The sequence below is a fragment of the Aquarana catesbeiana genome, linkage group LG06 (assembly GCF_042186555.1).
Source record: "Aquarana catesbeiana isolate 2022-GZ linkage group LG06, ASM4218655v1, whole genome shotgun sequence".
NCBI classification, from domain to species: Eukaryota; Metazoa; Chordata; class Amphibia; order Anura; family Ranidae; genus Aquarana; species Aquarana catesbeiana.
Window position 1 is genome coordinate 376,012,825 of NC_133329.1, and position 25,801 is coordinate 376,038,625.

Sequence of the window (25,801 nt, forward strand, 5' to 3'; positions counted from 1 at the left end):
GCCTGCCACAGACAAAGGGAGTCTGCTCCAAATATCACATTTCCTCTTGAATTTTGATAAGAGGGGGATCAAATTGTCCTTAATAAACATACCGGGGTCCTTGGACAGCACAACACCCAGGTATTTCATTTTCTCTGTGATCTTCAGGTGGGGCAAACACATCGAGGTGGGGTTGGCCAGTGGGTCCACCGGTAGAAGCGATGACTTCTCCCAGTTGATAACTAGTCCTGAAAACTTTCCAAAGTCTTCTACTAAATGCATCACTTTTTCCAATGAAGAGGTCGTGTCCCCCAGGAAAAATATGACATCGTCTGCAAAAAGCGCTATTCTCTCTTCTCTCCCTTTTCTTTTAAATCCCTGTATTTCCGTGGATGATCTCACCACTCCCGCCAGTGGCTCCATGGCCAGAACAAACAGCAAAGGAGACAGGGGGCATCCCTGTCTTGTCCCTCTTTCGAGGGGAAAGCATTCCGAATATTCGCAGTTTATCTTGAGCCTTGCCCTTGGATGGTTATATAAGGTTTTTAGCCAGCTAATAAATACGGGGCCGAATCCAAACTTCTCTAGCACCCTCCAGAGGTATTCCCACTCCAGGCTATCAAAGGCCTTAGCAGCGTCCAAAGACAGTATGGCTCTGGATTCCGCATTCTCTGTTGGTACCTGTAGATTCAGATAAGCTCTTCTGATGTTTATACTAGTGGACCGACCGGGAATAAACCCCGATTGGTCCGGATGCACCAGTTTGTCGATACATTTATTTAGCCTAGATGCGAGCACCCTTGCAATGATCTTGGCATCTGTGCACAGCAGTGATATCGGTCTGTATGAAGCAACTTCCGACTGATCTTTCCCCTCCTTTGGGATTACTACTATGTCGGCCTCTGACATTGATAGGGGCAGCCTACCCTCCCTGGTCGCCTGCTCTAGCACTTTTAGAAGTTCCGGGAGCAGAATCTCCCCATATTTCCTATAGATCTCCAATGGTAGCCCATCCGGGCCCGGAGATTTCTGCCCTGACAGCTCTGCGACTGCCTTCTGTAGCTCCTCCAGGGCCAAAGGGGAATCTACCTCGCTTCTATCGATCTCCGAGAGTGTGGGCAGGTCTACTCCCTCCAGGAACCTGTCCATCTCACGCTGGTTCAAGCCCTGGCGGGACCTGTACAGGTCTCTATAGAATGTGGAGAAGGTTTCTAAGACCTCGGCCGGATCAGATGTAATATTTCCAGCTGACGTTTTAATTGAGGAGATGGCCGGTGAGGATAGGTTAGACCTAGTTAGAAGGGCGAGCATCCGACCTACTTTCTCTCCCTCCCCAAAGTAATTTTGCTTCTGGAAAAGTCTCTTGCTCTCTACTCTTCTATTAATTACCTCTTTATACACTTGTTGTTTATTGAGCCAAATCTCCTGTTTTTTTCGGGTTGGGTCTGACACATATTGTGCTTCTGCTTCCATAACTTCCCTGCTAGCCCTCACCTCCCGGTCCCTTGATGTTTTTTTTACCATGGCGACTTGCTGGTGTAGTAGTCCCCTAAGATATGCTTTTAGGGTATCCCACACCACCCCTACTGGTGCTGTACCTGAATTGAATGTTATAAACTCTTTTAACTTAGTAGAGATTTCTGTTGGACTACTAATCAGGTCCAGCCATAGTGGGTTTATTGTCCACCTCTTCTGACTAGTTCTAATGCTTAGATTTAGGGGGAGAGTGATCCGATATTCCCCTCGGTCTATACTCTATATTTCCTATTAATCGCATGGCTTCACTGTTGCCCACTGCCATGTCTATGCGCGAGAGAGTGGAATGTGACCCTGAGTGGCAGGAGTACTGCCGAGTATTTGGGTTATAAGATCTCCAGAAATCACACCATCCAATCTCTGCAAGCAGTTGGGCCAATCGCCCCTCTGATACTCTTTCCGCGCGGGTCACGGGCGGGAATCGGTCCATGCTACTATCTAAAACTGCATTGAAATCACCCACCGCTATTATAGGAATGTCCACCATACCATCCACAAACTCCAACAATTCCAGCATGCTCTCTGTTTTAAACGGAGGAGGGATATAAATATTTGCTATCACCAGAGGTTTATTTTCTACCACACAGCTCAAAAAAACATACCTTCCCAACGGGTCTATCCTAGCTTTCCTGCAGGAAAATGAGATACCTCTCCTCACCAAAATGCTCACCCCTCTTGAGTAGGAGGTGTGGACAGAGTGGTACTGTTCTTGGAATTTCTTACTCCGAACATGTACTTTAGTCTCATTAGTGAGGTGAGTTTCCTGCAGGCAAGCCAGTCCGACCCCATAGTTTTCCATCATCGAGAAGACAGCTGCTCTCTTAGCAGGATCGCTCATACCCCTAATGTTCCACGAGCCTATTTTTAAAGTTTTAAGGGGCATCTGCAAGAAAAAAAACAAATAAATAAGAAGAAAAAAAGAGAAAAAGAAAAAAGGGGGAGTGGCTGACCCCCCAAATAATAAAGGCAATTCATTTGTGCGTTTGTGTCTACAAGACTTGCCGTGATATCTGTGGTTGTGTTAAAAATAAGAAAAAAATATAGGGTGAGGGGGTAAGGGCCCCCGCGTCCAGGGACCACTCCATCCCCTCCTCCAGTGTTATTTAATTGCAAGCGTGGCCAACCTGTGCAAATGTGCTTGCTTTTTGCAGACTCTCTCCTCTTAAGTGCGTGTGCCTTTCGTTCAGCACAGTATCTAACCCCGTTATTTATTGTGAACCCCCCTCCCCTCCCTCTATTTGACCTACCCCCCTCCCCTCCCCCAACTTTTGCCTGACCTAGCCCCCTTTCCCATACCCCCCTTCGTGTTCCCCCCTCCTGCCTAACTAGGCTAGCCCTAGGGGCTATACGTGTGGCCTTTTTACTCCCTTCCAACCATTCAAAAAAAACCTCTTCACTCACGTACTGACCAAATGCTTCGTAACACACTTCCAAACTCCTCCCCCCCTCTCCCCCTCCCCCCACCCGATTCCAAAACACCAGAACAATAATCAAAAAATATAATCCTAGTGAAATCACATCCTTCATCCGTGCTTCCATCCAACACGCCCCCCTCTTGCCCTCCCCTCCCCGTGCCATCCGCTATATGATGCAAACAAACCCCCCAAAAAAAAAAGGAAAAAACAAAACAAAACATAATAATTCAGCCAGCCCTGTGTGACCCCTAGCTCTGCAGGGTCATTTTGTTATTTTCAAGCCATTTTGTTGCCCCTGTTGTTGTGTCAAAGAAGTGAGTAGCCCCTAGGGCAGTAATGCGCAGGCGTGTCGGATATAGCAGGGCATATTCAATTTTATAGTCCCGTAATTTGTGCTTGATGTCCCTAAATTCGGCCCTTCGTTTCTGCAAGTCTGGGGAGTAGTCGGGGAAGAATAAAATTTTCGCCCCGTTGTATAGAATATCCCCTTTCTCTCTAGCCCTGCGCATCAATGTAACCTTGTCTCTGTAGTTCAAAAATTTCATGATTATTGGTCTGGGGTGTCCTCCTGATGGCGGGGGCCTAGTTGGCACTCTGTGGGCTCTTTCGATAGAGAAAAGGTGAGAAAAGGTTTCGGTCCCAAATATTCCCCTGAGCCACTTCTCTATGAACTCTTCGGGGTAGGGACCCTCGCACCGCTCCGGCAGGCCCACCACCCGCACATTGCTCCTGCGAGACCTATTTTCCATTTCCTCCATCTTAGCTTTATGCAGGTCAATCTGCGTTTTCATTGCCTTAAGCTCTTGCTTCAATGGGAACAGATCATCCTCAACCTGGCTCATCCTCTCCTCTAATATGGTTGTTCTAGCAGTAGTCCTTTGTAATTCTTGGCTTACTGTACTTAACTCTTCCTTTAACCCCTTCAACTGATCGCATAATTCATTTAGGGAGGCTTTACAGGAATTAACAGCACATAAAACATCTTTCAATGTCGGCTCCGCTGTTACGGGTATATTTTGCTCGGCGGCATTGCTAGTAGCCATTCCTCAGGGTTCACCCGCAAAGCCTTTGCTACTCGCGGATTTTATCATGTGTGTTACCGACGACCCTTTTCCTAAGCTCTTCCTGTCCCCAAAGCCCCCTACATAGGATTTCTCCTGCTGTTGGAGGGTACTTTTGGATGGTGATGAGGCAGAGGGGTGCGCAAATTTTTCCAACTTGGCCGCTGCTGCTGCCTGATTTCCCTTTTCTTTTGATGCACGGGTGATTTGAGAGCTATTATTCTCCTGTTGCTGCAGCTCCTCTCCCTTTTTTCTAGTCATGGCTTAGTGTATAATCCAGAGGGGGATGATTAAGGGGTTTTAGCGGCTTATCAGATTAACCTTTCCCTTCCCTTTCCCAGGTCAGAAATATTAATACAGTCCCAGTTGTATCTTTCAAGTACTCGGTTGCAAGCAGGGCTAGCACCCAGCCTAATACAGCGGGTGACAGGTGATTCAGTATTATAAAGCCTTTACTTTCTCTGCCAAGGATAGACGTTTGCTATATTTATACTTCCCAGCTCCAGCCAGCGTCCCCCTCACCCGCAGGGACAAACTGCTTTTTCATCACCAGATAAAACCCCTCTACTTCAAGCGGCTAAACAAAAAAAAAAAAAAAAACAGTCTGTCTCGTTTATGATCAAAGCACTCGGTACCTTAATACTGCCAGGCTGTCTGGGCAGTGCAGGGACGTTCCCCACTGATTACTCCCGCCGCTGTTAACAAGCGCCGTCAGAGCCGCTAGCGTCGGATCCGTCGCCCCGGCAACCCTCCGATCACGGCCGGTGTTACACGCTCTCCACGCTGCTCCAGGGAGGGGGGTCACTGGGGGGTCACTGGCGGCACTTATCCCATGAGCTCCGGTGGCGTGTTCTGCCTGAGCAGGGTTGAGAGGAGCCAGGCAGCTAAACAATCTCTGCAGCCGGCGAGAGAGCCTCTGGCTGGGCTCGGACCGTAGGGCTGGTGCGGATAGTCACGGAGGCTTCAGGCCAGAGGGAGACTGCTAGCACCGCCTCTCACTCCGGCATCCGGTCACACCCCCCAGATTCTGGGTATCGGACCCAGCATGTTAGAAGGCATATTGGTCCCCATCTGTCTGAGCAGTTAAACCCTCTAAGCATTTCCCAAAGCATTACTCTGGGTTTGAATGCTATGACAAATGGGTAATCCCAAGAGTTGTTCAGGGTAACAGTTTTTATATACTGTAGTATCTCATGACCAAGTAACACTCGGATGGTACACAAAGGAGGCTGAATTCAGGATTGCAGATTGGAAGGGAGGTTGACAAACATCCATTAGTTAATTGTCCCTCTTTTTGTGAATCCAGAAATGCTCTTCTTTGAGCATTTTTGGGTTTGCAGCTGTCAGATTCTGGCCATCAGTAGCACAAAATAAATAAATCAATAAAATAAAAATAAATCAAGTACTCTGTTTGCAAACAATGCAGAGGGACATCAGGAGTCTACAGTAATAGTCTTCAAAAGGAAGATGCTTCACATGTCAAAATGTTTTTTTATATTGGGACTTTTTAATAATTTTGAAAGTAAAATAGTAACGTTAAAAAAAAAAGCAATAAATTAAACGTAAACAACCCAAAAAAAAAAAAATGAAAGGACATCCCTCTACGTATACAAATATGCGCACATACACTCACCTAAGATGTTTGCACATAAACAATGAACAAGTAACACATATTGATTATTGCCATAAATAATGGATTGAGAGGAAAACATTTAAAATGATTATTTCTGGCTTACTCTAAAATGACGAGCTAGAAAAGTTTTTAAAGAGTCACCTAGAAGCAATTTCAATTATCACAATTTTTCACCAATTTATGGGACATGCAATTTTAGAGCTTAACATTCTCATTGTATTTTTTATTCAACACAATCATATTTTTCTAATCTTAACAAAAATTTTATTTTTGTGTATCTTTTACAACTATAAGTCTCCTGAAGACCTGTTATATTGATTTTGGCACCACTCAAAGTAGAGGTGAAAGTATATCCCTGTATCCCAGAATAAGGGGTGCAGGCTTATCCTGATACCAATGGAGAGGCTAGTAAAGCTGGCCATATATTATACATGTAGCGCCACCCCCGAAGGAGCTGCTTGGTAAATTTGGGTTCCCTGTCCCACGCCTCGACTCCAAGAACAACCTCAGCTCCTCTGACACACCTGGTTGAATAAATCACTACAACACACAAGTGTACAGTAACTTTCACCTGACTGTAGGATATCGGCAATAAATGAACACACACCTGTTGTTTAGTAGTAAACACTATTAATCAGTCAATAAGAATTTGCATAAATGACAGCATAAGACATAGTTTTACCCACGGCGGGTAAATTAGAGTACAGCCTGCTAAACAAAATGGGACTGTTCTCAGATAATAAAGGTAAAACAAATATATCTATATAAGTATTTCTATACTAATAGCAAAAATCAATACGTGAATACGTAAATAAGTAAATTAATAATAAACAACACAACATTACTCTAAAATGTGTCCAAAGGGATAGCAGTTCCCTAGCAGTTTGAACAAAGAAATGAGAGAGGGTAGGGTAACCTTTTAAATGGCAAACAAGATGGGCCTTGGGGCAGTTACAGTTGTAGGGCTGTCTTTTAGTTCTAAATCTTACCGATTAATAGTCAGAGCTCGTTGGTGCGCATTGCAGCCATAAATATGGCCTGCAGGCAGTATTAGGGTTAAAGGATAACAGGGTGGACAGATCCTAATGGCTTAGTCCCTGGGAGCAATAGAGGCTAATGGCCCAGACCCAACGACACTGACCCCTCCGATCAGATGTCTATCCACTTTGGATTGTCTGTAGTGGTTCAGGTAGCTGACACAGCAGGGATGTGTCATAACAGCGACTCCACTCCGATGGCTACAGATCATAGTGCGGGGCTCTCTGGTCTTTCCCCACAGTAGTGGCTTTACCGTGGCTCTGACTCTCCCTCTCTGGGAAGGTATTTCCCCGTGCTGTCCTCTCTCTCTGTAGTGCTGGCGAGAAGCGTGGCTCTCTCTTTCGGTAGTGCTGGGGAGAAGCGTGGCTTTCTCTCTCTCTGGGTAACTCTGCCTTGAATCCTTCCTAGGCTCCCCCCTCCCCTTCTCTCTCCCAGGGTTTTTTGGAGGTGTAGTCCAGAGCTGCCCTGCTCCAATTGCCATTTCTCTCTTTGGGACTATGTCCCTGGTGTACTAGGAGAAGGGGGGACACAGAGTGGGTAGCTAACCTGGTAAGAGCTGTCCTGTCTTCACATCTGCTGTTGACAGGAGAAGAGGGGGGGTGAGTAGGGGAACACTCTGACAGCCCGCAGCTGCCTCACCCCTGTCTCAGCTCCACTGCCTGTTTTCTCTCGGCCTAAGCAGGGGGAGGGCCTGCTGTCACTGCTCCATGGTGCGGGGGGGGGACGGAGAGAGGGGGGCAGAGGTGCAAGGGCCTGCCTGATTGTATACAAATTGAAAGTGTTTAGGTTTGATCTCATATTATATGGTTTTGGTAAATCTAATGGAAAATTGTATATTGTATGGCCAACCTAAAGCCCTCGGGAGACAATGGGCAGTTAAAAAAAAAAATGGGCGACTTTCAGCCCGTGTGTAAGTCGGTCTATCCGACAGAAGACGGTCAAATGGGCATGCTGGAAAGCCAGCATCCAACCGACTCCCAATCAACGCTCTAAGCCAATGGCAGAGATCGCTGATCGGAGTGTTCTGGCAAGGGGGCCGTCCCCCTGTCAGAACACAATAGCTCAGCGGGGGAGATTGCTGAACTAACCTTGCTTGGTTAATACAGCGGGTCTGACTGGAGCTGACAGGTTTTTTTTTTCGTTCAACCCAGTGGGTTGTGTGTGCCCTACTTTAGTGTAAAGTGTAAAGAGGAAGGGATTGCTGCTGCTCCCGACCCACCCAGGTGAATAAATGATAAGGAGCGACCTCCGCCTACATTGCTCCACCATACCACACCACAGACCCGGAGGCATTTTGCCTCACCCAACAGGGCTTAGTCATAGGAAGGCAAAATGCATCAGGAGACAAGTAGGCTGAGGTCGCTTCTTATCATTTATTCACCTGGGCTAGTCGGGAGTAGCAGTGATGTTTTCCTCTTTCTACATCTCCTGAACTCTGATCTGCCGATGGGGCTCAGGGTAGGGATTACACAGGGATTAATCCAAGAGAAGCTATTCTTATTATCAATGCTCTGTGGAGTTGAAGGGACAATTTGCTTTACATAAAGTTACACGGAGTCTGGGAAATCTACTTGCAATACAATTATTTAGGGCTGTACTACCATTGAGGTTTACGTGTTGTCTCAGGTTGACCTATAATTCCTATGTTAAATGTGACCTCCCTATATATTTGCCCCCCACAGTCCTGGCACTTTCCCTCTCTGGCTTTGAGTTGTTGCCATGCCATGAAAGTTTTTTTGTGGTCACAGTGGATGCAGTGATGGTAATACTCTTGGACCTCTAGCTCTTTGAGGAAATGAATGGCGTAACTAACAATGTCTAGTATAACATAATGTACAGTAAGCTTTCTAGAGAAGTTTATGACATACTCACATTATAATTGTGTTTTTTATACTGTCTTCTTGTTTTATATGAGACATTCTAATTAGCATTTGTGAGACTTCTCACTTTTTATCTTCTCAATCAGATTATACAAATGTAATACGTTTTATGTAGCTGTGTCATTATAATGTGTTCTATTTTGGAACCCATATCCCAATTTGGGTTTATAGGTTTTTGATACCTAAATTTTCAAGCTAAAATATATCCTATTCCAGTCTAATTTCTGAGGCTGGATGTTATAGGTCTCTATCCTGATGGGAAATGCCCTTTTCACCCGTATGTTTAGATTTTAGTGCTATTATTTTTGGATGACTCTATGCTCCATTGACTAGAGACATTTTAGCATTTTGCTATCAGCCTGCTAAAAAAAAGCACCTTGAATGGGTTCATATACCACAAACCTTCGGTTCTGTCCTGAGGGTGGGTTGTGTGACTTCACTTGTCAGAAAATCATTGTTCAGCGTACTCGTTTTTTGTAGCACAATCCAAGTTGAGTCTTTGGTGCTATTGCAGCAGAAAAGGTCAAGCTGTAGATGATAGTGAAAGTAATATTTATTTTCCAGGTGATAGCTGCAAGACAAGCTGCTTCCAGCTATGGAGTGTTCACACTGGGATGTGTCCTGCAAGGTTTTGCAAATGATGTTCCCGAATGCTGCGTCTTCTATACATGATGTTAGAAATGATTTTTATTTTTTCTTACACAGCTGACCTTTATTTCACAGCACGGTTCAGATCTTAAAAATAAATTACGTGTCCTTCTAGCAAGCAAGTGATAATAGCCAGCATGGGATTTGTGATCTGCCCGTGTTCAGCAAATTGATGATTCCCCTTAAAGGCATACTAAACTGGAAAGTTGTCTTTGCCTAATTGTGCATAGGACAATGTAGGTTCTGTATCAAACTTCTTACAAGCACACTGTGCAATATATCTAAGGGCCTATGAGTGCTGTCTTCTATATGTCCACATTTTCGGTCTCTTCAATAATCTCATCATTAAATAAAAGATGTCGAAATTGTGTAGTGAAGCAACAAACTGACTGTTGTAAGTGTATAGAGGTGATAATAGAGTGTGGCGCTAACAGGTGACAGAGTGCGTGTTATTGGTCAAATAACAGTGATATTTAAAAGGGAGGTATCACGTCCTGAAGTGTATACCTATTGTGTTAGTGATAAATATTATGGAAAGATAAACTATCCATATAAAGCACCATCAAAAAATAAAACCACAAAAATAAATAAAATATGGAAGCTCTAAAAAACAATGAAGAGTGGGTGTACAAAATTACGTGTAGGTGATGAATGGTATATCCTGAACCTATGTATCAATTAAGTATAAATAATGTATATAGGATAACACATTCTAGAGTGACACAAAAAATACAATGTAATAAATATACAAAATATCAAAGTGTACTGTGTGTATGACTTAACACAAATTGTGTTCATCAGGGCAAAGCCAGGATATGGGCACATAAGTCCATAAAGAGGTGAGTATATATGAATACTGGAAATCCATTAATAAGTAATTGGGGTGCTTGCAATGAATCCCATGACAGTCTAAAAACAAGCAGTCTTTATGTAGGGTAAATATGAGCCGTTTGAAAGGATCCTTTATCGGAGATGGATTCTTCACTCATTACGATGGTATCAACCCAAAGGGATAAGCAAAAAAATGCCCTTACTAGACAAGGTGGACTCACAGGCCCTTGGCGGTGAGTCAAACGAGCTTGTACCGTCAAGCGGTATGGTACGGCAATCCGTGTGGTGGTCTTGTGCAGAGTCTCGTCAGATGTTGTCAGATGGTATATCTCTGGAAGTGCCAAACCAGGATCCGGTGCCTCCAATATTCCGCTGCGGTCATCAGGCAATCGCTTCCTCAGCGACCCATCACATAGACAAGCAAACAAAGGGAAAAAAAGACTTCCACATAGTGTGAATCCTTTTTTTAGAAAACGTTATAGCGTTTTATTGGTATCAAAATTATTTTCCAAAGATTTAAAAAATGGGCGGTAAAAACTTGGCTCAAAACGACAAAAACAATATAAAATAATATAAAATTCAGCGTGATGGTAGGGTATAACCATAAGAATCCGACGCGTTTCGTCCTCAAAGACTTTTGCTTTTGGGGGATATTCTGAAAGTGAAATTGACTCCTCGGAGCTAGAATAGAATATCAAAAGGACCTCACCAGAGGCTTGCTAGAAAGCGCTAAAAGATTTCTTTATCCCGGACCGCCGCAATATTTGCGTTCCAGGTCTCGGACTGGCAAGCCCCCACTTCCTATCTCCTGTGATACGCAAGCTACGAGCGGCCCTCCGTCATTCCATACAGCACAGATCACATGATCAGCATGTGACCATAGGGGCGAATAGGAATGACGCTTTGTTGATTGGAGAACAGAAGTGAGGCTTGGTTCTTGATCAGCTCCGTGGGATTATGACTGGCTGTTGAAATACCACATGACTGTTTGTCATTGGTGACGCCGCCAGACCCGGAAGTCGCGCAGCAATAGCGCTAATCATCTGTTCTACTTGATTTGAGTTCAGAATATATAAAGCGCAGTGGATGGGGGGTCAATCCATACCCCAGCAGAAGTCTTTGAGTACGAAACGCGTCGGGTTCTTATGGTTATACCCTACCATCACACACTGCGCTGAATTTTATATTATTTTATATTGTTTTTTTTCGTTTTTGAGCCAAGTTTTTACCGCCCATTTTTTAAATCTTTGGAAAATAATTTTGATACCAATAAAACGCTATAACGTTTTCTAAAAAAAGGATTCACACTATGTGGAAGTCTTTTTTCCCCTTTGTTTGCTTGTCTATGTGATGGGTCGCTGAGGAAGCGATTGCCTGATGACCGCAGCGGAATATTGGAGGCACCGGATCCTGGTTTGGCACTTCCAGAGATATACCATCTGACAACATCTGATGAGACTCTGCACAAGACCACCACACGGATTGCCATACCATACCGCTTGACGGTACAAGCTTGTTTGACTCACCGCCAAGGGCCTGTGAGTCCACCTTGTCTGGTAAGGGCATTTTTTTGCTTATCCCTTTGGGTTGATACCCTCGTAATGAGTGAAGAATCCATCTCCAATTAAGGATCCTTTCAAACGGCTCATATTTACCCTACATAAAGACTGCTTGTTTTTAGACTGTCATGGGATTAATTGCAAGCACCCCAATTACTTATTAATGGATTTCCAGTATTCATATATACTCACCTCTTTATGGACTTATGTGCCCATATCCTGGCTTTGCCCTGATGAACACAATTTGTGTTAAGTCATACACACAGTACACTTTGATATTTTTTATATTTATTACATTGTATTTTTTGTGTCACTCTAGAATGTGTTATCCTATATACACTATTTATACTTAATTGATACATAGGTTCAGGATATACCATTCATCACGTATTTTTGTACACCCACTCTTCATTGTTTTTTAGAGCTTCCATATTTTATTTATTTTTGTGGTTTTATTTTTTGATGGTGCTTTATATGGATAGTTTATCTTTCCATAATATTTATCACTAACACAATAGGTATACACTTCAGGACGTGATACCTCCCTTTTAAATATCACTGTTATTTGACCAATAACACGCACTCTGTCACCTGTTAGCGCCACACTCTATTATCACCTCTGTAATCTCATCATTGCAAACATACTTTTCTACTGTCATGTGTACCTTGTGACATAGTTGTGGGCAGGGCCCATGCACATGGGGTAAAACCTCGCCTCACTGAACGCTTGCTCACCAATGCCTGGAACCAGGTGGAGACTGCGGTCATGTGAAGAATCGGTACACATGGTATTTTTTTGGCTGTATCTGGGTCTCCAGATTCCATGTGATTGGAATTTCCGTGTGATTTCGTGTGATTGGGGATTGTATCCCCTTACAACATTCGGTACCTTTTTTTCCATCCCTATCAATTTTAAATTGAAGTAATAAACCATATGGACGTGGTGTTCGGGGGACTGTACGCGACGGTGTCATTCCTTTGTTTTTTAATCAATGTAGATGTTCTGATATATATGCAAATGACCAGGATGTAAGTCTTGAATACTTTCAGCTGTGTGTATGTGTCTATTTGGCACTTGATACTTGTTAATGTTTAAATATCACTGATCATTTTGCATTTGAATTCTATAGATATCATATTTCCGGTGTAAATCCCTGATGAAGGAGACAGCATCCATCTCTGAAACGCGTTGGTTTCAGGAAGCTATATCTTTTCTTTGCATTTTTTGTATTCATACATCCATGTTTATGTGCAATATTCTATATATGTTTTTCAATAAATACTTGATATTTTTCAAATATTGTTTGTTTATGTGGTAATGCCGTTAAAGTCCCGCCATAGGGGGTTCCTCTTTGTTCCTTAATACATTTGGGATGTGGCACACCTTTTTTGAGTTCTGCTTATTAGAAACCTTTTTCGTCATGTGAAGAATCAAACATTAAGGCAATTCCCTGACCTAGAGATAAGACACTTGTGTATAGCAATAATGTACAGAGTTTTCTCCTCAAGATGTTTTGTCCCATGTCACTACACACTTTCAGCTTATGTATGTTGTTATACAGAATTTATACAGTGCCAACAGTTTGCGCAATGCTTTACAATATAAAGACAGTACAGGTACAATGAGCTCATAAATAAAAAAGAGATAATTCAGCACAGTCAGACCACAATAAAATCTAATCTCAGATCTGCTGCCCCTTACATAAGGTTCAGGCTGTGAACCTTTTGAAAATGCCCATTGGGCACTATGCATGAGGTGGGCGGTGACGTAATTATACTGGGACTAGGTGGAGCTGTGTATGCCGAGGATTGCATTGTGAAAGGCCTGTTATTTTTACTTCTGAAATATGAGTGGATTTTTATATGGAAATAAATACTTTTTATTAACAATTTGCACTATGGTTCTTGCCTCTTGCCTCCTATATGATTGACATCATGCTGAGAGCTGCTGAGAGCCACGGATTTGGAGTGCACAGCCAGTGGGAGCGGTGCCACTTATAAGACCCCTTTTACACTAGGGCCGCGGCCACATTCGTGGTAAAGCTTTGCTCGCTTTAGCGCTGCTTTACTGCTGCTAGCAGGGCACATTTAACCCCAAAGAAGGGGTTAAAAACTCCTGTGTTGCGGTGCCTATCCATTGCAATGGGCAGGGGCATTTTGGGAGCGCTGTATACAGTGCTCCCAACCCGCCCCAAAGATGCTGCTTGCAGGACTTTTCCGAACGTCCTGCAAGCGCACCGCCCAGGTGTGAGAGCACCCATTGCAAAGAATGGGAAGCAGTTTTCAGGCGCTTATGACGTATCTGATCGGGTTTGGGTAAAGGTCTATATCTAGAGAAAGTAGTGCCAGTGCTGGATTTAGAGGTATTATCATGGTGGTGATTTCAGAAACTAAATTGGAAAGTTGTTTCCCAATAGCGTGTTAGTTTGGGGCATGTCCAGAATATGTGAAACATATCTCCTTTTTGTCCACACAATGTCCAACATTTGTTGTCTAGTTTGGCGTTAAATTTAGATATTTTATCAGGAGTGAGGTACCAACGTTGTGTCAGTTTGATGGATAATTCACATAGGGTGGAACAACAGGTGGCTTTATATGTGGCGATGCAGGCTTTTTCCCATTGGTCCACCGTATAGGTGCATCCTAAATCTGGGGCAGATTTTGTAAAGACACTTTTGTGTTGGAGAAGACTGTAGAAGAGTGAGATCCCTTTCTGATGTGGTGTGGGTATTTTGAAAAAGGACCATGCCATTCGGGGTATGTTATAGGACCATGATGGGAGGGTGGCGATACAATGTTTGGTACGGATGTATAGAAACAGGTCTGAATTTGGTAAGTGAAATTCTTTTTGAAGTGTAGGGAATGGTTTAGTGTCCCCCTTATCAATCAGGTCAGTGATATATGTTATTCCTTTCCATGATGTAAAGGATGTTGACTGCATAAAATTATGTAGTGTTTTCAGAGGGATTTGGACTGTGGCTTGGAGAGGATGTGAGGAGCTGAGTTTTAGAAACTGGACCCAGGAATGAAGTGTTGCTAATACTGTTGGGGAGATGCAGGGAGGGATCTTAGACCCAAGTGCCATAGATATCCACAAAGATAAGTTACCTCCTGGGACAGTGGCAGCTTCCATTTTTCCCCCAAAGTGTAGATGTAGGAGACAAAAACCAGCTTTTAGATTGTGTGAGCACCGAGGCCAAATAATAATCTTGGAAATCTACATAACCTGTTCCTCCAGCTTGGCGTTGCTTTATTAGTTTCACATGTCCACATCTAGATTTCTTGCCCTGCCATATAAATGTAGAAAGAATAGTTTGGAGTGATTTAAAGTACTTAGATGGTATTGGAATCGGGAGGGTTCTAAATAAATATAAAATTTGGGGAAGGTGAAGCATTTTGAAGGCTGCCAAATGCCCCATCCACAAGAGTTCATAAGACGCTAGCCTGGAGAGGTCACTTTGTAGTTTAGTGTGGAGTGGTAAGTAGTTGTGCTGAAATAATGATTTGGATGAGTTAGATAGTTGAACTCATAAATAGGTTATTGCATTGTCCTCCCAAGTATAGGGGAATAGCTGTTTTAGGTGGGCGGCGGTGAGCACGTTCATTCCCAAGTTTAAGAAACAGGATTTAGTCTCATTGACTTTATAGTAAGATATTTCACTAAACCAGGCTAGTGTTTTCTGAACTTCTGGAAAGGAGTTGATGAGATCAGTGACCATGAGGATGACGTCATCCGCAAAGAGGATGATTTTATGCTCTTGGTCAACAAAGGAAATTCCTGCAATTTTTTGGTTGGTTCGAATGCTTTCAGCTAAGGGTTCCATAATAAGGGTAAAAATTAGGGGGGACAAGGGGTATCCCTGACGTGTACCATTTGTGATCTGAAATGGCAGTGATAGGGAATCTGCTGAGTATACCTGAGCTGCTGGGACAGAGTATAGGGCTATTATGGCTTGATGGATTTGACCTTGCAATCCGAATTTAGTTAGGACTAATGATAGGTAACCCCAATGCACCCTATCAAACGCTTTTTCAGCATCTAGTGATAGGAACAGGGATGGTGTTTTTGTGTTTTCTACATGGTGGATCGCATTTATCACACGTCTGGTAGCATCTGATGTTTGGCGACCTTTTGTAAATCCCGATTTGTCCTTGCGGATAAGGGAAGGCAACATGTCCTCTAGCCTTTTGGCTATCATTTTTGCATACATTTTTAAGTCTAAGTTGAGCAGGGATATAGGTCGAAAACTTTTTGGCGAGGAAGGTTCCTTGCCTGGTTTCGGAAGGGTCACTATAAAGCGCTAAGTGTTTCAGTGGGGAATGACGAAGAGTTGGCAGCTGAATTATAGATCTGACACATTGTGGGGGCCAAAGTACATTGAAATTTTTTGTAGTATTCCTCAGTGAAGCCATCTGGGCCTGGGGATTTAGAATTGGGAAGGGTATGGATCACTTGCATTATTTCGGGGATAGTAAAGGGGGCATTGTGTTGTTCTAGTTATTGTGGCGTTATAGATGGAAGATTAACACTATCCAAGAAGGCTAAAATTTCCTCCCGGGAGGGTTGCTGCGTACTAATGCTCTCCTCAATGTTGTAGAGGTTATTCTAGTATGTGCTGAATGCATTAGCTATGGAAATGGGTTTAAGTAGTTTTTCGTTAGTGTGAGGGTGATATAGGAATGGGATTTTAGTCTTTGACCTGTGACCTTTGATTCGTAGCGACATTGCTTTACCTGCTTTGTTCCCTGTGGCGTATGAAGTAGCTTTAAACTTTTTATACTTTTTTTCATGGGTCTCTAAAAGTAGAGAGCATAATTCATGGCATAGTGAGAATATTTTGGATTGGAGAAAGAGGGAAGGGTGGGCTTTGTTGGAAGCCTCAGTGGTTTTTATGTCAGTAGTAAGTTCATCCAACCTCAGGGTTCATTTTTCTTTGCTCTAGCTCCTAATTGTATAAACATTCCTCTCATAATAGCCTTATGAGCATTCCACACTACCAGTGGGTCAGATACTGAAGTTGAATTAATTGAGAAGAATTCTTCTAGTTGTTGTTGGAGTAGTGTGGAGTAGCAAGGGTTATCAAGGAAATGGTTAATAACTCTCCAAAGGTACGAATTAGGCTGAGAGGATTTGGAGGCTATAGTAATGCTGATAGGGGCATGATCTGACCAGGTGGCGGTGTGGATGAGGGAGGCTGAAATTTTCGGAAGTAGCCATTTGTCTACCAGGAACAGATCTATTCGTGAGTAGGTGTTGTGACGCGGCGATAGGTAGGTAAAATCCTGTTCACTCGCATGACAACATCTCCACATGTCAAACAAGTCATTAGAGGCAATAAACTTATCAAGGGGGAAGCATACAGTACCTGACAGCGAGATTGTGTTTCCAGCGCGATACCATCGCGCTGGTTCTCGGCGACAGGGTACTGTGCATGTCGCGCTGGCTCACTCATCGGGAAAGGAAAACTTTGTTTTCCTTCCGCGATGAGTGACAGGCAGTGCTGACAGCTGTCTGGTATGAATCCTGAGATGGGAACACCGCGCCAAATTTTAAATGAAAAAACCGGCGTGGGTTCCCCCCCCCAGGGGCATACCAGGCCCTTAGGTCTGGCATGGATTGTAAGGGGAACCCCCCTACGCCGAAAAATTGGCGTGGGGGTCCCCCCCAATCCATACCAGACCCTTATCCGAGCACGCAGCCCGGCCGGCCAGGAAAGGGGGTGGGGACGAGCGAGCGCCCCCCCCCTCCTGAGCCGTACCAGGCCGCATGCCCTCAACATGGGGGGGTGGGTGCCTTGGGGGAGGGGGGGCACCCTGCGGGGGCCCCCCCACCCCAAAACACCTTGTCTCCATGTTGATGAGGACAAGGGCCTCTTCCCGACAACCCTGGCCGTTGGCTGTTGGGGTCTGCGGGCGGGGGGCTTATCGGAATCTGGGAGCCCCCTTTAATAAGGGGGCCCCCAGATCCCGGCCCCCCACCCTGTGTGAATGAGTTTGGGGTACATGGTACCCCTACCCATTCACCTAGGGAAAAGTGCCAATATAAAAAAAACACAGTACACAGGTTTTAAGAGTAATTTATTAGTCAGCTCCGGGATCTTCTTCCAACTTCGGGGGGTCTCCTTCCGACTTCTCCCGGTGTTCGGCCTCTTCTCCCGGGCCCCACCGCTATCTTCTTCCAGCTCTATTGCCAGCGAGGGGCCCGGTCTGCTGCCGCTGTCTCGCCGCCGCTGTCTCGCCACCGCTGTCTTGTCGCCGCTGTGTCGCCGCTGTGTCGCCGCTGTCTCGCCGCTTCTTCTCTTCTTCTCTTCTTCCCCGATGTTGACACGATGCTCTCTCCGGCTTGAATGCTGTGTGCGGGCTGCGGAGCCATTTATATAGGCGGTGACCCCGCCCCCTTACGACGTCATGGTCCCAGCATGCGCAGGGACTCTGGGGCCACGCCCCCTTATGACGCCAGAGTCCCTGCGCATGCTGGGACCATGATGTCGTGAGGGGGCGGGGTCACCGCCTATATAAATGGCTCCGCAGCTCGCACACAGCATTCAAGCCGGAGAGAGCGTCGTGTCAACATCGGGGAAGAAGAGAAGAAGAGAAGAAGCGGCTAGACAGCGGCGACACAGCCCCCCGCCCGCAGACCCCGACAACCAACGGCCAGGGTTGTCGGGAAGAGGCCCTTGTCCTCATCAACATGGGGACAAGGTGTTTTGGGGTGGGGGGGCCCCCGCAGGGCGCCCCCCCTCCCCCAAGGCACCCACCCCCCCATGTTGAGGGCATGCGGCCTGGTACGGCTCAGGAGGGGGGGCGCTCGCTTGTCCCCACCCGCTTTCCTGGCCGGCCGGGCTGCGTGCTCGGATAAGGGTCTGGTATGGATTGGGGGGGGACCCCCACGCCAATTTTTTGGCGTAGGGGGGGTTCCCCTTACAATCCATGCCAGACCTAAGGGCCTGGTATGCCCCTGGGGGGGGGGGAACCCACGCCGGTTTTTTCATTTAAAATTTGGCGCGGTGTTCCCACCTCAGGATTCATACCAGACAGCTGTCAGCACTGCCTGTCACTCATCGCGGAAGGAAAACAAAGTTTTCCTTTCCCGATGAGTGAGCCAGCGCGACATGCACAGTACCCTGTCGCCAAGAACCAGTGTGATGGTATCGCGCTGGAAACACAATCTCGCGGTTAGGTACTGTACTGTATTTTTTAGAACTAGCAGTTGTGTCCATGACATTGTTGGGGAACAAATTCCCCGCATACCAGCAGATGACCTTGTTGGTCTTTTTTTGCTGCACGTATAGTCCTTTTGAGAAAGTGCATTTGCCGTGTGGAGACCAAGGTATAAGGTACATTGTTGATAGTGCATATCAGGAAAATATAGTGGCCCTCCGGATCTGTGATGCAGCTGGGCAGTTGAAAGGCAAGAGTGTCCCTTATAGCTATTAACACACCTCTTTGTTTCTTAGAGAAGCGTGCTTGAAAAATATGTGAAAACTGCTTGTGTTGGCATTGGGGAGATGCATCTTGAGCAAAATGTGTGTGATAAGGCAGATTTTCACATAGATGTCCGTTTTGCTGAATAGTTCAGTCCTTGTGCATTCAGGGACAGTATGTTGAAGGACATGTTGATGCGTGATGGAGTGAGAGGTGTTTGTAGTTTACTTGCAGTTAAAGAAGCTCTTCGGATGTGTTTTTAGGTACGCGGTTGATGGAAAAGTTCAGTATCCAAACTATCTGAGTGGTACTGTAAAAGCGTTAGTTCGTCAAGATTCTATTGCAGAGTATAAATCAAAGTAATTATCAGACTGTTAATACTGGTTTTCTGAAAAGTAGGTACTGACAAAAACGACAGAACCAACGAAAAATGAACAATAAACAACTCAAAAAAGAACAGATATAATTGTCAGCAATGTACAACTCTAAGAGATGCTGACCGAGCTAGGGGGGAAAGTTTAAAAACTGAAGGGATGAGCAGGAAGCTGGACCGGACTCGTAACTGTTGCTTATCAATTACCGGGCAGGAGATTCTCATTTGTATTTAGCTTTGCTATACCCCCTGTGTTGCCCAAAATGTAAAAGGGTTGATTTTCCTTGCAGGGCAGGGGTGTGTTGCGGGGTTTGGGATGATACCCCATGAGTGAAGCAGTTTCATATCGCCCTCATTGGTAAATATGATGGTTTTTGTTGTAGGTGGCCAGTGTAGTGGCCGGGTGGCGCCACTTGTATGTAAGCTTATGGTTGGACAGGGCTTTCGTTACCGTCTTGAGTTGCGTCTCATTTGCAAGGTATATTGCGAGAGATCCGCGAACATTTGAATATCTGAGTGTGGTGCTGGTAGGGTGGCCATTTCCCTAGTTTTTGAGAGGATTTGTTCCTTGGCCTGGTAGAAGTGGATCCGCAGGAGGACATCTCCAGGGATCGACTCTTCTAGGTGGCGCGGTTTGGGGATACTGTGGATACGGTCAATGGTGAGCTCTATTGGGGTCATTTCTGGCAGTAAGGTGGAGAACATGGTGTTAGCATATTTACGCAATTCCATGGGCGGAACGGACTCATGTATGCCCCTGATTTTAATGTTATTGCGGCGAGAGTGGTCCTAAAGGTCCGCCAGCTTTGCTTTGATCCACATAGAATCATCTTTTTGCTCTGCATATGCATCAACCAAGTCATTCACCGTTACAGTACATTCCTCCATTTTGTCTTCCATATACTGCACTCTACCATCCATATGTTTCATTTCCAGGGAGAACTTATGGATCAGGGAGGATATGTTTGACATAAGGGAGGATTGCAGTGACATTAGCATATCCTTCATTGTGGTATCCAGTACCGGTTGCCCTAATGTTGGCAATGCAGCAATGGACGATTTTAGTGAGGATATTGCATTGTCATTGTGCAGGCCTGTACTCACTGTGCCTGCGGCCTGGCGAGAGGGATCCATCCTCATCCGCAATTTTGTAGGGCTCTGGGAGACCGGAGAGGCAGGAGAGGAGTCGTGGGGAGAAGAGGGTGCCAATCCTGCTCTCATTTCCCAGGGATGGTCGTCTAGGAGGTCTGTATATGCCTCCTTGTGTCTCCCCTCAGCTCCGGTGGCGCCATTTTGGATTCGTTCCGGCTCCCGGCCCAGCTGGAAGAAAAAGGCCGTGAGCTTTTTTGACCCTGTTCCTGTTCCCGTTTGCGGGACATCTGTGCTGCAGGTGCCGCGGGAGTGTGGCAGCAATCCGGGTGGATCGATGGAGCCGGTAACCTGCCCGTTATCTTTGTTCGTCCGGTCCGCTGTGGAGAGCTCCAGGCTCAAGCAGCCATTTACATGAGCACGCAAGCCACGCCCCCGGACTGCACTTTTTTTTTTTTCACGGACATTGAATCATTTATTTATGGCCTGTATATATATTTAAAAGAAAGATGGGCTCACGTGAATTTATTATATATAGATGATCTTTACACTGTTTTCAGATATTTATTTATGCACTTTAATTTTACTGCGCTATATTGAAGGAGAGCACTGCACTTTTTTTGTGACTAATGTATGTTCACACGTTACATGCCTTAGTGTATTGCTGATCGCTCGGTTCTCCCCTCCACTCTAAGCAGAGAGTGGTGACTGTCACTCACCGCTCTCTGCTCTGCCCCTCCAGCGCTCACTAGAGCAGTCAGCTATGCAGGGGGCAAAAAAAGCAAAAACATAAACAAGATTGTATAGGTGGGATCACCTAGGGTCCCAAAGTAAATCTTTGAGGTGTGGTTCCATGGAGCAGACTGCAGTTGTAATGCCCCTCAGGTATAGGGAGGCATATACTGACCAGCTCAGGCCGTGTACCCGAGATACAGGGCGGGACCCCGCCAGTGCTATGCCATTAGCCAATGAGCACAAGGGAGCAGGGACAGGACCACCTTTGGCGCATGTGTCGGACGTGGATCCCCACGCACCCACCACTCAGCATGAGATGAACGAAAAACGTTGCCAGGCAGAAAGACGTCACAGGCAGGCAGCGTGTGCATAGCAACATTGTGCGGGATGGAGCTCGCCACCCACACCCCGATGGGGATGAGGAGGGGAGACAGTGCCGCACATCGCAGCCTCGGAAACCAGACAGATGCAATATGGACCCCAACCGCCAGCTGGGCTTTCTGGAAGGTGAACAGAAAAGCAAAGCTAAGAATGACAAACTTAGTGATATTGGTAAACAAAATATATAGATATAGTACTACTGATGAGGACATGTGGACATGTTCAATGAAACGCGTCGAGTTCCAATGTGATTTTTCAAGGATGCCAAGACAGCATGGTTCTTGCAATTCATACCTAATTTTGGTTGCAATATCTATTTATGTGTTCTAATGTGCTTTTTATATTTTAACTGTTTTTTATGACTTTTTTTGTGATTTATTACCATGTACTGTGTTTTTCTGTGATTATGTGGATTTATTCTTGGATTGTAATAAACTGTCTATACCATTTACTTCATGTTATTTTGACTCTGGGTAGTGACATGCCTCTTTTAAAGTCCCATGACCACCGTTTCCTTTTACCTACAAAGTAATTTAGGGATGGAGGCATGTCACTGTGGCGATAATAGGTCATATCTCTTGCTAAATGAGAAACAGGTACTATAATGCTCCTCCATCTATAATTTTTGGGTGGAGTGACCCTCCAAAAATTATTATACATAACATCCTCCTATACTGTCTGTGCTCCTGTCTTGTCCAGGAAATCAGCACCAATATAGGGGGACATTAATTAACTGCTTGCCGACCAGCCGCCGCAGTTTTACTGCAGCAGAATGGCATGGCTGGGCAATACTATGTTACCTTATGACGCTTCGCCTGTTGGCCACTAGGAGCAAGCGTGTGCCCGCAGCCAAAGCGAGTGCCTGGCGGGCGCGATGACTGCCGGGCACCCGCAATCACTCGTGACAGAGCAAGGATCAGGATCTGTGTGTGTAAACACACAAATCCCCGTTCTTTCAGGGGAGTAGAGACAGATCGTATGTTCATACTAAGTATGAACACCGATCTCTCTATCCTCCTAGACAGTCCCACCCCCCCTACAGTTAGAACACACCCAGGGAACACAGTTAACCCCTTGATCGCCCCCTAGTGTTAACCCCTTGCCTGCCAGTGACATTTATACAGTAATCAGTGCATTTTTATAGCACTGATCGCTGTATAATTGTCAATGGTCCCAAAAATTTATCAAAAGTGTCCAATTTGTCCATCACAATATTGCAGTCCCAATAAAAAGATAGATCAGATCTTTGCCATTACTAGTAAAAAAAAAAATAATAAAAAGGCTATAAACCTATCCCCTACTTTGTAGACGCTATAACTTTTGCGCAAACCAATCAATATACGCTTATTGCGATTTTTTTTACCAAAAATATGTATCTGATATACAATTCTGTGAAAAAGTATTTGTCCCCTTTCTGATTTTTAATGCAAATTGTTCACACCTAAATGACTCAGATCATCAAACAAATTTTATTATTACACAAAGATAACCCGAGTAAATGCAAAATGTAGTTTTTAAATGATGGTTTCATTTATTTAGGCAAAAAAGCTGTCCAAACCTGCCTGGTTTTATGTGAAAAAGTAATTGCCCCCTAAAGCTAATAACTGGTTTTGCCACCCTTGGCGGCAACAACTGCAATCAAGCGTTTGCGATAACTGGCAATGAGTTTTTCACATTGCTGTGGCGCAAATTTGTCCCACTCTTCTTTGCAGAATTGTTTTAATCCAGCCACATTGGAGGGTTTTCCAGCATGAACAGCCTGTGTAAGGTCATGATACAGCATCTCAATTGAATTTAAGTCCGGGTTTTGACTAGGCCACTCCAAAACCTACATTTTGCTTTGTTTGAACCATTTGGAGGTGGACTTGCTGTTGTATTTTGGATCATTGTCTTGCTGCATAACCCAAGTGTACTTGAGCTTGAGATCACAAACTGATGGCCGGACATTCTCCTTTAGGATTTTCTAGTGGAGCTCAGAATTCATGGTTCCATCAATTATGGTAAATAGTCCAGGTCATGAAGCTGCAAAGCAACCGCAGACAATCACGCTACCACCACCATGTCTGACTGTTATGACTGGTATGATGTTCTTGTTATGAAATGCTGTATTAGTTTTATGCCAGATGTAACGGGACGCATACCTTCCAAAAAGTTAAATTTTTGTCTCATCAGTCCACAGAATATTTGCCTAAAAGTCTTGGGGATAATCAAGATGTTTTTTGGTAAATGGGAGATGAGCCTTTGTTTTCTTTTTGGTCAGCAGTGGCTTTGGCCTTGGAACTCTCCCATGGATGCCATTTTTGCCCAGTCTCTTTCTTATTGTTGAATCATGAACACTGATCTTACCTGAGACAAGTGAGGCCTGCAGTTCTTTAGATGTTGTTCTGGGTTCTTTTATGACCTCCTGGATGAGTCGTCCCCATGCTCTTGGAGTAATTTTTGTAGGCTGGCCACTCCTGGGAAGGTTCACCACTGTTCCAAGTTATCTCCATTTGTGGATAATGGCTCTCCCCATGGTTCACTGGCATTCTAAAGCCTTAGAAATGGCTTTGAAACCCTTCCTAGACTGATACATATTTGTTTCTAATCTATTCTTGAATTGTTTTAGATTGTGGCATGATTTGTGGCTTTTTGTTATCTGTTAGCGAGCTTCACTTTGTCAGACAGCTTCTATTTATGTGATTTCTTGATTCAACAGGTCTGGCAGTAATCAGGCCTGGGTGTGGCAAGTGAAATTTAACTCAGCTTTCCAAAAAATTGTGGTTAATCACAGTTCATTCATGATTCAGCATGGGAGGGGGCAATTATTTTTTCACATAGGGCCAGGCAGGTTTGAACAGCTTTTTTCCTTTAATAAATAAAATAAAAACTTAAAAACTGCATCTTGGATTTACTCAGGTTATCTTTGTGTAATATTAAAACTTGTTTGATGATCTGAATTTTTTAAGTGTGAGAAATATGCAAAAAAATACAAAATCACAGCACTGTAACTAGAAATCTGAACCACAATTGTTCTATTGACTGCCTATTTGAAAAACAATGACTTGTCTAAACCTAATTCCTCCTGGCAACCTTGGACCTCTCACCGGCTATACAAGGGGTGATTACTGGTATTGTGCCTTAAGCTTGTTAGTCTCACCTATAGCTCTTACTGTTACAAATTGATACTCTACAGCCATAACTGATTTACTCACTTTAACCTCATCCTTCGACCGGTACCAGAAACTGGCTGTTTTTTTTTCCCTGTTAAACTTACAGTCCAGATGTTTAGTATATGTTTTGTAAAACTCCTTGTCTCATTGCTTCCATCCAGTATATCAACTTCAAGTGCCGTGCAACCTTTAAGACTTAAAGAGGAGGTCCAGCCCCCCCACGAAATATTAAACATCAGAAGCTAAAAATACTGCAGCTGCTGACTTTTAATATATGATCACTTACCTGTCCAGGGAGCCCATGATGTCAGCACCCTAGGTGCAGCCGTCGCCATTCCTGGTAAGGGAACATGGCAGTGAAACCTTTTGGATTCACCCTACTGCGGATGCGCGCTGCGCTTTCTAATTGGTCCGGCGGCGGAGGAGTGTCCCCTGGCCCCATCCCCCTCAAGTGGGAAGCGTACCTGTCAAAAACAGGTCCCCATCCCCCCTCCCCCCTGAAAGGTGCCAAATGTAGCATCAGAGGGGGAGGAGACGGATAAACAGAAGTTCCACTTTTAAGAGGAACTCCACTTTAAGCATTTATTGTTCTTCTTCGTCTGTTCTTCTGTACATTTTTCCCTTCAGTACAACCCATTTAAACTTCAATAAAAAATTATTGGAATTAAAATGCCTAATTCCGTTAAAGGGGTTGTAAAGTCAGAAGGTGTTTTTATCTTAATTTATTCTATGCATTAAGATAAAAAACCTTCTGTATGCAGCAGCCTCCCCTAATACTTGAGTCCGTCTCTATCTAGTGATGACCATGACTGCCTCAGCCGTCTGGGACTCCCCTCCTCATTGGCTGAGACACAGCAGCGGCACCATTGGCTCCCGCTGCTGTCAATCAAAGTCAGTCAGCCGATGAGAAGAGAGAGGGGGCGGGGCTGAAACACAGATCCGTGTCTGAATGGACACAGAGAACTGTGCCTCAGCTTGGGTGCCCCCATAGCAAGCTACTTGCTGTGGGGGCACTCAAATGGAGGGAGGGAACAGGAGAGCCAAAGAGGGACCCGAGAAGAGGAGG